The following is an 11,974-nucleotide window of genomic DNA, read 5'->3' as shown; positions in this document are numbered from 1 at the left end:
TGATATCAAAACTATTCTCAGAAATATGGGGAGTTGTGGTGATCGCACCAGCGTGGCTTTGATTTTCTCCAAAAATTCTCATGAATATTGGCACAAAGGGCCTGCTCCATAGTATAGGGCCTTATTGAATAACAAAAGAAAACATCAATTTTTTTTTTTTTTTTTTCCCAGGACACAGAAGAGTGAGGAAGGCACCCACAGAGGCTTCAGCCTTTGCAGGATACACTCTTAAAACATGAATTTTTTGTTTTTGTTTTTGTTTTGTAGCTGGGCATTGAGTTAGATCGAGTTTCAATTGGTAACAGTCATATGATTTTCTTTGCTAGAATTATGCCTGATGCCCTAAGGCCAGTGCATGCAGAGGCAGGACTGGTACATAAGGAGCAAACTGCCTTATAATTGTAGAATTTATAGTTTCTTATATGTACACAGCCATTATAACTACAAAAAGTTTCTTTGTGAAATATGTAGTATTTTAAAGGGTTTTCAAATATAATGATTACTCTTGTTGGACAAACTGTACAAGCAGTGGTACATTTTTGCCTTTTAGTAAATAAGTTAAAACTACAAGTCAGTTTACTAAATATAGCCATTTTTCATGCTTGTTTTTGCTTGTTTGGCTTAAGTGTTCATCATTTTTTATTATTGATGAATGAAAACCAAATGGGGAGCTAAGTTATTTATTTTTAGCAATTTTATAAAGTTTCTTGTAACATTGATTTTTAAGTGATGCCTTGAGTCAAATTCTGAATGGTATATGATAGTTTTTGAATTATTTAATTTTGTCTTTGGTAATTACTTATTATAAGTAACTTTGTACTATAAGGTTCAATGATGATGAGGTACATTAAACTTGAAAAAGATGATTAAATAGGATGCAAAATAAGGGATGTTGACAATGATTTAGCTGCTGGTTGTTGGACAGAGCAAAATGAATCTCAGGCTAATGTGAGTAGATATGCATGAAGTTCTAAATTCTAACCACATATTTGAGATTGTGCTATTTGATGAGCCTGTAGAAGGCAAGTGTTGTACAGGCTGAGTCTCATCTTACTTTGTCATCTCATTTCCACCAGCTTGGATGACAAGGGTCTTGTACAGCTTCCTTTCTGCCCTCAGAGTTGCTTGGACTTAAGATTGGTACCCAAGTCTGGATAGCAGCCAACCTGAGACTAGCCATGAGTAGCCTCCTCTGTGTCCAAATCCTTGGTATTGTTGCCTCATGATTTGCCAGTGAATAGAAGAAATCTCTTTGTATAGGCCCTTTGTCCTCACATATTATTCTACTTGTAAAGTTCATTAAAGGCATCTTGTGCTGTGGGTTTAATCAAACTTTTGTGGTAACAAGGAGTCTGCTTTTGTGTGGTGTGATTTATAGAAATGATGTAAACCAAGACTATGATATGCTGGTTTACCCATATTCTCTCTCAGGGTTTAGTGTTGTGCACAGCTTAAGAGTGCAGGTCCTGTTGGCTTGGGAGCAGGCTGATTCATTATATCTTTGTCTGATTATTGGACAAATTCTTCCTACTCTTCCTTATTAATGAGTATTTGGCCTTAATGTATGTACTTAAGAGGTTGCCATCACATTGTCCCTTTGACCATACTTGTCATTACATAGGTGTTAGGTAAATAATAGTTGACAGATATGATTAGGGGGAAGAAGCTTGGCAAAAGGAAGGTAATTTTTATTAGATATATTTATGATGATACAGAGATGGCAAATCAAAATTGGCAGTGTCTTTGTATTTGAAATTTTATGGATGACAATATAGGGGAAGAAGGTTACCGACACTGTTGCAAGATCAGCTTATAACAATAATGGGTGGTTCGGTTACTAAGGTAGTATGCAAATAATATTGATAATATTTATAACTACATTTGGAAAATATAATTTCCTGGGAAACTGAAAGAAGTTGGTGACAAAATAGTCATTGAAAATGAGTTGTATGGGAGGGTGTAGAATATTCATCTATAGTAGTACAATAGAGCATTAGAGTTTTACAATAATGCTGCTACATAAATAAGTATATTCCATTCCTGTTTGTGCAAATACTTCATACACTAATGTTTCCAAGATAACACGATTTGTCGTATATTACGTTTGTACAGGTAGCTAACGTATGAACTGATGAAAGTTGTTTTCAAATCTGACATACCTAAAGAATAACAAGATTATATAGAAGCATGTGTAGAGAAATGTGATAAAATTATTCATACATCTGGCATACTTGTATTGATGGTTGGAACATTGAAAGAGCTAAAGAAGTGTGGAAGTAATTAGATGGCAGTGATGAAAATTGTGGAGAGGTTCCATAGAGAGTGTCTTTAGTGGTGTGACTCATCCAACAGCTACCTTGGTTGTTGATGCATGGGTGAGGAAGGGATACATTTCAGTGGTTAAAGAAGCAGCCAGTTATGAAGTCTAAAGGTTATAAAGTATGAAAATGTTCTTGCAGCACATAATTATCTTTTGCTCATGAGGTACATAATATCTTACTTCTGGTTACAATATATGAATTAGCATTTATTTTTATACACATTCTTCCAAGACCACTGACATTCATAAAGTACTTAGGTTTACCTAAACCCCTACTTTACTTCACCTGTATGCATGTCAGTGTTTATGGAAGAAATTTTGTTTCTGAAAAGGAAAATGTGATATAATTTATATGACATATTGAAGTCAGTTTTCAGCAAATTACTGTATTATGGCTAATCTGTTCTCATTACTTTGCACTTCCTCAGTTCTTTAGTTGTTAGTTCATGTATATTGCTGAAGGCATTGTTCCTTGTTCAGCAATATCTGAATCTGCACAAGGAAGGACCATCAACAGTTAAATGATTTACTCTTAAGATTTTGTTGAATGAAATTTGATAGTAAAGTTTATAAACCAAGGTTTGACTGTTAATGGATGCTTGTGTGAGCATATTAATTATTAGCAGTTTGCCATAGAAATGTACATAGTGCCAGTGTTGATTGAGATGTTTATCCAAATATATACCATGGAGAACCTGGGAATAGACTTCTTTGCTAATAGGAAATATAGTTTCAGTAATATTGAAATACTTGAGATACTCTTGAGTTGTTCAGTGTGGAGAGGATAAGTTTTAGAAACTGATGATACAGTTCATTTAGTTTTAAGTTTTAGCTAAAAAAAAAATGGCCTTTCTTTTGTAATAAAAATTTTTTTGTTGTTGCATTACTATTCTTAGAATCATATTGCTGCATGATGGCTGTGTAACTGTTGAAAATTAAATGCATACTCTGCATAGCTTCATAAACTGAAATCTGGGCAGATAAATGTATGTGAAGGTGATGGAAGGTGTAACGGTTGGTCAATCCTGTATCTTTCAGTCCAGGGTGTATTTATCCAATTCTATACAATAGTTTGGAATTTTGATAAAATATGAATATATATAAATATGTATATTGTAAGTGTGAATATGCCTTTCATTTTCAACCACATCTGCCTCCTCTGAGGTTTCAGAAGGAAAGTGCTGATACATTCTTTGGATTACTTTATGAACTATCATCAAGGTTGCACATGATACTAATCGGTCAAGACCATATTTTACAGCTGGCACAATAACTTGTAGTCAGCTCTTTGTGGAGTTGCAAGCACATCTTTTGCCAGGATGGCTGTTCAATGTAAGAGGTGAAATTCTCTGTACCATGCAGAATTATGTGGTCCAAGTCCTCCCGAGTGTAATACCATTTGGGTGCAGTGGCCAGCCTTCATGCAGGACATTAAAGCATAAGGTATCCAAAGGACTGCTCCTGGCATCCCTGATACATCCTGGCAAACCTGACACATGTTTCAGACAGTTTTGGTGCACCAACAGTGTCAAAGTACTTTTCAATTAATAATGGTCTCTAATGGTGCCCTTTTTAAAACTATAAGGCAGCTCATGAGATAACTGCCTATAATTTATATGAGACCCTGTATGTGAATGGATGCATGGTAACATGTCGAAGTCATGAGATGATTGCCTCCATGGCCAAGGCATCACCCAAGTGAGTCTAAAAGCTTCCTTGGCACCACCCCTGACCCCAAGGTTAATAAACTAAGTAGTAGTCTATGCATTGCCCTGACCTGCCCAAGTTTTTCATTGCAGACAGGAGGCCATGGCCCAGGTATATAACAGGCAATTATGTAGGTTTGGGCTGAGCAGGACATTGCCTAATAGAGCATAAACTATCCCAGAAAGGAAGTGCTATATCATTTTCCCATAGAAGTGCTTAATTGAACTTAGTTCAGATATGTTATGCACCTAAGGGCATAATATTTCCACGAAAATTAGGGGATCACTTAGATTTATCCCAAAATCAATCATCGACCACATAATATATCGTTGAGGGTGGGGACATTCCATGTACTACTATCCCTTCAAAATCGATTTTTTTTCATCAATGACAGTGAAATTAAATTTTGGTTTCCACAGTGAGCTACCAATTATGCTGTATAGCTGCGCGTGGCCCTCGGTGCTCATCTCTGTCACAGTCTTCGTTCAGATCTATAACAGGAGCGAAAGTGGTTGTGGCATATTGTATTTTCCTTTCTCCCTAAGGTCCCTTCACACGGGGCCACTTTTTTAGCAGCGCTGCTCACGCGCGTCGGTCGCGCTACTAACGCGCACGTCAGTGGCTGCTAACGCCCGACTTATTTTAGCAACACTGCTGGGAAGCGCTGGTAGGGCCCCTTTCAGACGGGGGCCACTTAGCAGCGCTTCTCAGTAGCTCTACTAAAATAAAGTCCGACGCATATCTATGTAACAGCGCTACATTTGCGCCACGCACGCGCTGCAGCCACGTGGGAAAACTACCACATACTGAATGCCAATTAGTAGGTTATCGTGACGAGCAGCGCTACTTTTTGTGGTCTCCACCGGCGGCGAAGGCGACCACTCAAAATCATCTGCACCACTACTTTTTGTGGTCGTGGCTGCGTGTGAAAGCCTCCATCCATCTCCATTATTTACCTGCTGCAGCGCTGCTCAGCAACGCTGCTAAGTGGTCCCGTGTGAAAGGGCCCTTAAGGAGATATCGAGACTGTGTATGGGTCCCACTATCAGAATTGCTGTAGGCTAATCGTTATAATTTCCACAAGAGAACGCTTCCACAGTGACATATGGCCGAAGGTGAATGGAGCGCGGCATGAATGACCGCTGGGCCGGGAGCGTCGGCGCTGGACATTTAACGCAGGCGCTCTGCCGCGTTCCTGCGCTAGGGAGGCCTTTCACAAACTTATTGACGTATCATTAATTGGCGCAATGTATAGCTGCATGTATGTTTAGACATTAATTGTAATATCCGCTATGTTATTTCAAATGCATGATTATCTTGGAGGAGGCTGCGAGGAGGTTATGAGAGCAAGGAAGCGGAAGTCCGTGTGAGGGCGAGGAGCGCGCCTGTCACCTTGCCACCTGTTAGGCCGCGCCGCCTCCACCTTACCACCACACCCCTGACAGCCTTCCACCGCCGCCCTCGCCACCACCAACACGACCCATCACCACCACTGCTTCTTTCAAGTTTCAACACCACAAGCTAACGACAGTACAACCATCACATCGGAACTATATATAGCCTCTCATCTCCCCATCAGCTGTCACGACCATTCCCCGCCACCACTTGCGTTCCCGAATCACCACTTTACTGTTAACAACAACAACCATTACATTGAACTTCCTCCTCGATCCGCTCCTCCATTATCTGCCACGACCATTCCCGCCACCACATGGGTTCCTGAGAATCACCATCTATACTCCTAACAACAACTACAACAACAACAACAACCATTACATTGAATTAGCATCTCATTAAATTTTCCCCCATCATCTGTCACGACCATTCCATCCTTCTCTCCCTATAATTCCTCCTTGCTTATCAATCCTTCCCTTTCCTCTCTCCCATATCCATCCTTTCCTCCTCTTCTTACATCTTATTTACCCCTCCTCCTCCTTCTCTCCTTCCCGCCTTGCTTTCCTCCTCCTCTTCCATCTTCCAGACACACAATCACCACTTTACTGCTAACCACTGACTGGCCAAGCATACCGTGGTTGTCCCTGCCTCGCCGCTGCTCCCAGTCACTCCTCAGCCAGCCATCATGACGGACACACAGCCCAGCGCGGAGACCAAAACCGAGGCCCCTGCGGAGACCAAGGCGGTGCAGGAGGTCGGGCAGGATGCAGGCAAGGCAGGAGAAGCAGAGCCACCGAAGGAGATGAGGGCGGTGATCCTGAATGGCTTCGGTGGGCTGGAAATCCGTGAAGATTGTGCGTCGCCCTGAGCCCGCCCTGGCTGACGGGGAGGTGCTCATCCGTGTCCAGCTGTGGTGAGTCCCGCGGCCCTAGTGTCTGTCTGTCTGCTCCCCACGCCACGCCCCTCTTCCTATCATAACCCACTTCCCCAATTTATCCTTTACAATTTCAGAATCGACTGCGGCCCTTAATTGTGTCTGTCTGTCTGTCCCCCACACCACGCCCCCCGTCATATCATAACCCACTTGACGCCTTAACTCTCATTATTATAACATATGACATCCCTGCCAGCCCTCGTCTCTGTCTGCCCCCCACACCACGCCTCTCTTATCATGACCCATCTGACGCCTTCACATTCACTATTATAACGTATGACATCCTTGCCAGTCTGTGTGGTGGGACTGCCCGCCGCACCACGCCCCCCGGCATTATCAGTCCTAGTTGACGCCTGTACACTCACTATTATGAAGTATGACATCCTGTGCAGTGTCGTCAGTTTGACCTCCGGTGTGCTCAGTTTATTGCTGGTTGCAGCTGTCGCCTGTATTTGTGTATAGTGCAGATGGTCGGCCTGTCATAATTATGGGTTTACAGGGTGGTTTAGTTGGTCATGGCTATGCTTGCCTGTGTCGGCGCTGTTGTCTTGTCATAAAGGAGCTTTTTACAGTGAGAGGCCGCGCGTTGGTAACTTGGGAGCTGTCAAAGTTTCCATGTTTGCTTTATTTATCCCTGGTCTTAACTTGGCATTTTACTGTTGAATGTCATTTTCATTTTTATTCCATGACTTGCCCTCTGTTTTTTTAGGTGATTCAGCTTCTTAATAGAAAATGTTCCATCATGGAAGTTACAAAGATTCCTACATAATTAGTCATATTTCAAATAATTATAAAAATGATGCCATAGAATAGTCACTTTTTTCTCATTAAAGCAAAGGAGACAGATCCATTAGGTGGAATAGATTATAGCTATTGATTGAGTGATGAAATAAATGTGAGTCCCTCCACCAACAATAATTTTCCCAAAAACTACAATGAACTTGAATGAAGATTTTTTTTCAAATAGTTTTAAATCTCTGGGGCACACATTCCCAAGAGGTGTGAAAAGTGAAGAAATCCAAAGCCATTTCATTAGGGGTACCATGCCAGGGCCTTGGTGGGTGTGGTTGTTACCCAGATTTGTCAATTTTAAGCTTGATCCAGAACAACTCTCCACAATATTTCTCTCTTGCTGCTTGGAGATCTTGTTTAGTATGGCCATGTTCCAATGACTCTGTCTTCAACATTAGTCACAAGAACCACCCAGTTACCCTCTGAAGATTATTATTGATAAAGTTTGCACACCAAAATTTATTTTCCTTGCTGCAGGTTGAAGCAGCCTGAGGCTCAACCTTCTGTGAGCTTTGTTGTGATTTTGCTGCATTACATGTTCCTTGTGTCTGACTCATTTCAGGAACTCTCTAGAACTTGAAATTCTAATTTATTGATGTTACCATAATACCCCAACAGTGGTGTGAGCTCCAGGATGTGATGGTGCGCCAGGGTGTAACAGAGGCTCCTCCAAAGACCCCATTCATCCTGGGCTTTGAATGTGCTGGAGTTGTGGCTGCTGTGGCTGATGATGTGAGAATTTCAAGGTAAAGCCCAATCCTACCAGATCTTCATTTGGGTACAATAGATCTACAATGAGAATATAGAAATGCTTAATGTGTACTCACCGTTATGCATAATGCATATTATGTTCATGTTCTAATCTTTCTTTTAACATTAAAGTTATATCAGGGCTGAATACTGAAATTATAAACATTGAAGGCACAGTTAACTAATCACTGAACAAAAGAGGATATGCTAGTACGTGTATGACAATCTGAATCCTTTATAAATATCAATTGAACTTGTGTGTGGCAGGTTGGGGACCGAGTGGTGGCCCTCCCAGACCACCGTGCCTGGGCTGAGCTGGTGCCGGTGCCTTCCAAGTATGTTTACCAGGTGCCCAGCCCATGCCCTTCAGGTAAGACTTTGGATTGGTTACAGACCATTTTGACTTGTCACTGAATACCTCATTACCACCAGTAAGATAGATTTATAGGATTGAAAATATTTTGAATAGGGAAAGGTGGGAAGGGGGATGTTTTTGTTGTTGGGAATGGTATTACATCCTGCCTTCATTCCTTTGACATATTTATTTTTTAGCTAGTTGATGGCCCTATTGCCTTTAAATTTGCTGATATAGTTATATATTATTTGGAATAATTTTCTTGAAATCATTTCTTCTTGTGTGGTGGGTATGTTGTACAGGAGGCAGCTGCAGTCACCTTGAGCTACACAGTGGCCTACCTGTTGGTGCATGACCTGGCCAACATCATGCCGGGTCACACTGTTCTGCTGCACTCGGCTGGAGGGGCCGTGGTGAGCCAGGCTTTGTTGCCATACCTTGTGTATTTACCTATTTGTAGTTTACAGGCCTGAGCTGAAGCTCGAAAAGTCCTGCCTCCCAATCTATATTTGTCCAACTTTTCCTTCATTATATGGACACTACCCACTTCTACAGCGTCTTTGTTTAGTCCATTCCATGTATCCACACTCCTGCATGAAAAACTGCATCTTTATGTCCTTCAAACAAGTCCCCTTTCATCTCAATTAAATCCTTTCTATTCAACACGTCCATTCCACTTGTATTCCTATACAACATTATCAGGTCTCCCTTTTCTCTTCTTTCTTAGTGTTGGTAGGCCCAGTTCCTCCAATCTAGTCCCCTATGACAGATTTGATAGTTCTAGTACCATCTTAGTTGCAATTCTTTGAATCCTTCGAGTTTCCTTATATCCTTTTTCCTGTGTGGTGACCAAACAACTGCTGCATACTCTAACTTTGGTCTAATCTATGTTATTATTATTTTCTTCATGTCCCCCATCTAAGTAGTGAAATGCCACTCTAATATTTTGCACCAAACTATATGTCTCTCCAATTATCTTATTCTGCCTCATGAAACTGGCAGACATTCAAGATAAATCAATGAATTAGATATTAATCACATTAATGTTCATACTATGCCAGGATTTCTGAGCACAGTTTATCTATTTATATGCTGTGTAAGGTGTTCCAGTTGACTGATGATGAATGATTACTACTTAGCCAGTTATTTTAGTAAAAACATCTTAATAGTAAACAGCAGTCTGGGGTGGCCCAGAGTGAAGATTTTAATAGGGATATAAGGTTTGATTAAACCAGCTGTTAGGGAACCTAATGTCAATTGGTGTTCTTCCATACTTCTGTAGGGTCAAGCTGTGTGTGCCCTGCTGCAAGACATTAAAGGGGTGACAGTGGTGGGCATTGCTTCCAAGAACAAACATGAAGACATCAAGGCCTCGGTCACTCACCTCATTGACCGGGCCGGTGATATCCATGCAGAGGTCAGGAAGTAAGTAAATCTCTTGTCTTTTGTTATTTTCAGATTTAATTAAATACTTTAGAGCATTTTAAGTTAGCAGAACAACATTTAGTGGAAGTTAATTGGTCCACTGACAGTTTACAATGTTACCAGAAACTCTACTAACAAATAAATTTTAAAAATATATTGATGAAGACGTAAAATTCAGTGCAGTGCGTATAGCCGTATACAGTACAGTCGTCAATTTTCAGAGTGTGCCCAGATGGGGTGGATGTAGTGCTGGACTCTCAAGGTGGGGAGGAGGCAACTGGGCTACACACTTCTCAAGCCTCTTGGCCGCTATATTCTCTTTGGTATGTTGACGTGATGGAGCAGCAGGTGTAGGGGTTCAATGCACAGAAATATTAAGTTTTGTCTGATTCTTATTGTACTGATAATCCATGACTTTCTTTCAACATTTTCTTACATTGCAGGATCGTCCAGCATTGTAACTGGAGAGACAAAGAGCATCCTGAGTGTTGTCAAGTCGGTAAGTTTAATATTTGCTTCAATGGAAAGTTAGGTGATTGTAGAAAATAAGTGGACAGAATGGGTTTATTAAAACTAGTGTGTAAAATATTAATTTTGGGTAAGTTTAAGTAATAAACTTGAGTAACTTTATAGTATGTATTTACATTTATTAAAATAGTGTAATAAATTGTTTGAAAAAATCAATTAACTTTACAGTATGTTCAAATTCAGTCCTTTGGTAAAATTCATTTGTCAGATTTAGTAAACCTCATAAGTTGTTCTACTCAGCATCAGCCATTATGAGTTTACTACAGGACTGAAAACTTTATTAATCTTTTACTAATGCATTCCACCATACTCAGCCAACATTCTTATTCAATCTGTCCACCTGGTTCTCTGCCCTGACTTCTACAACTTATGGGTTACCACTTACCCTGGTTGTCCATGTATTTTCTCAATCATTCTTTTGTAAGTTTTCCTCACTTAGAAAAAAACATTATCTGCAAATCTAAGGTTGTTAAGGTATCCACCTCCGCCTTGATTCATGTTATCCCAGTAATCTCCTAAATAATATGAAAATCTTAGTCTTTGGTGCAGCTTATTAGTCTTAGAATTGAGGTTAAGCAGTGGTATGTGATAGTAGCACATGTATAGGAAAAAATATAACTAATTCATTGTGCTAGCCCCTTAGACACCTTAGCCTGGAAGTAGACTAAATATGGCTCTTCGCAGTGGTGGCAGGTGGACAAGGTGTCTCCCCTGCGGCTCTACGAGGACAACCGGGGCATCATTGGCTTCAACCTGCGCCGCCTCCTTCACCATCAGGTGCGGCTGCTTATTGGCTGGGTGTGCAAATGTGACAATTACTGTTTTCTATAATAATTTAAGCACTTAATTTTGTTATAATAATTTAAACTGGGGTTGGTTCTTTCATCAGTCTGGTGGCCATGAGAAGGTGAGGAAGGTGGTGGACATGGTACAAGCTGTGGCAGAGTGGGGTTGCTAAGGCCCACATTGATTCCACTTACGCCTCAAGATGTGAGTATATGTGCAGCAGTATTTCACTAATGAGAAAACTATCCACAGAGTTAGGATTGACATTCAATTTACAATCTGTAGTGACAGTTCATTGTTTACTTTTATCCTCTGCTTAATATCCATGATTTCTCACATTCCCTGCTGGGTAAAATTCCATTTCACAATTTTTTTTCATGAGACAAATTATATGGAAATTTACAAGGGTTAATCTATTCTATAGCAAATACTGAACACATTTAATGAACTCCATTTTACAATGTATTCCTTTACTAAAATTAATCTAAGTAAGCAATACATCACTTAGGTGACAGATGCCATGACGAAGATGCATGACAGGAAGAATGTTGGCAAGCTTTTGCTGGATCTCTCCATGGACCCCCGCCCCAGGCCCACCACCCCGGCCAAGAAAAAAGGAAGAGAAAAGGACGACAAGGAAAATGCTGAGAAAGATTGAAAGATTCAAAGATTCAAAAGAAAATGGAAAAAATGAAAAGAGGAGGAGGCCAAAGCTGATGCTAAAAGTAAAGCTTTACGAAAATGAAGGTATGAAAAGGCATTGCTTTAAGGTTTGAAATTCATCAGTAGATAAAATCAAGCCAAACAGGCAGAAATTCTGCAAAATTGCAACAATACTTTACTGAAATAGCTTTTAAGAAATACCTGGCAGTACATGCATTTCTGTTATGCAGGTGTTATGCAAAGAATGACATTGAGGTAGAAACAAGTAAAAGTAAAATACTGAATATTTCTAAACACAGTAATGAAAGATGTTGAGGGC

The 11,974-nt window shown here is 40.4% G+C and overlaps 1 protein-coding gene across 4 annotated transcripts in view; it reads left to right on the top strand.

The window, feature by feature from the left end:
- Positions 1–11,974, top strand: part of LOC126984194 (thyroid receptor-interacting protein 11-like) — a 165,845-nt gene that overhangs the window by 59,237 nt on the left and 94,634 nt on the right. The window lies entirely within an intron of this gene.

This window comes from Eriocheir sinensis, chromosome 56 (genome assembly GCF_024679095.1).
Source record: "Eriocheir sinensis breed Jianghai 21 chromosome 56, ASM2467909v1, whole genome shotgun sequence".
Taxonomy (NCBI): domain Eukaryota; kingdom Metazoa; phylum Arthropoda; class Malacostraca; order Decapoda; family Varunidae; genus Eriocheir; species Eriocheir sinensis.
This window is presented reverse-complemented; position numbering and strand designations above follow the sequence as displayed.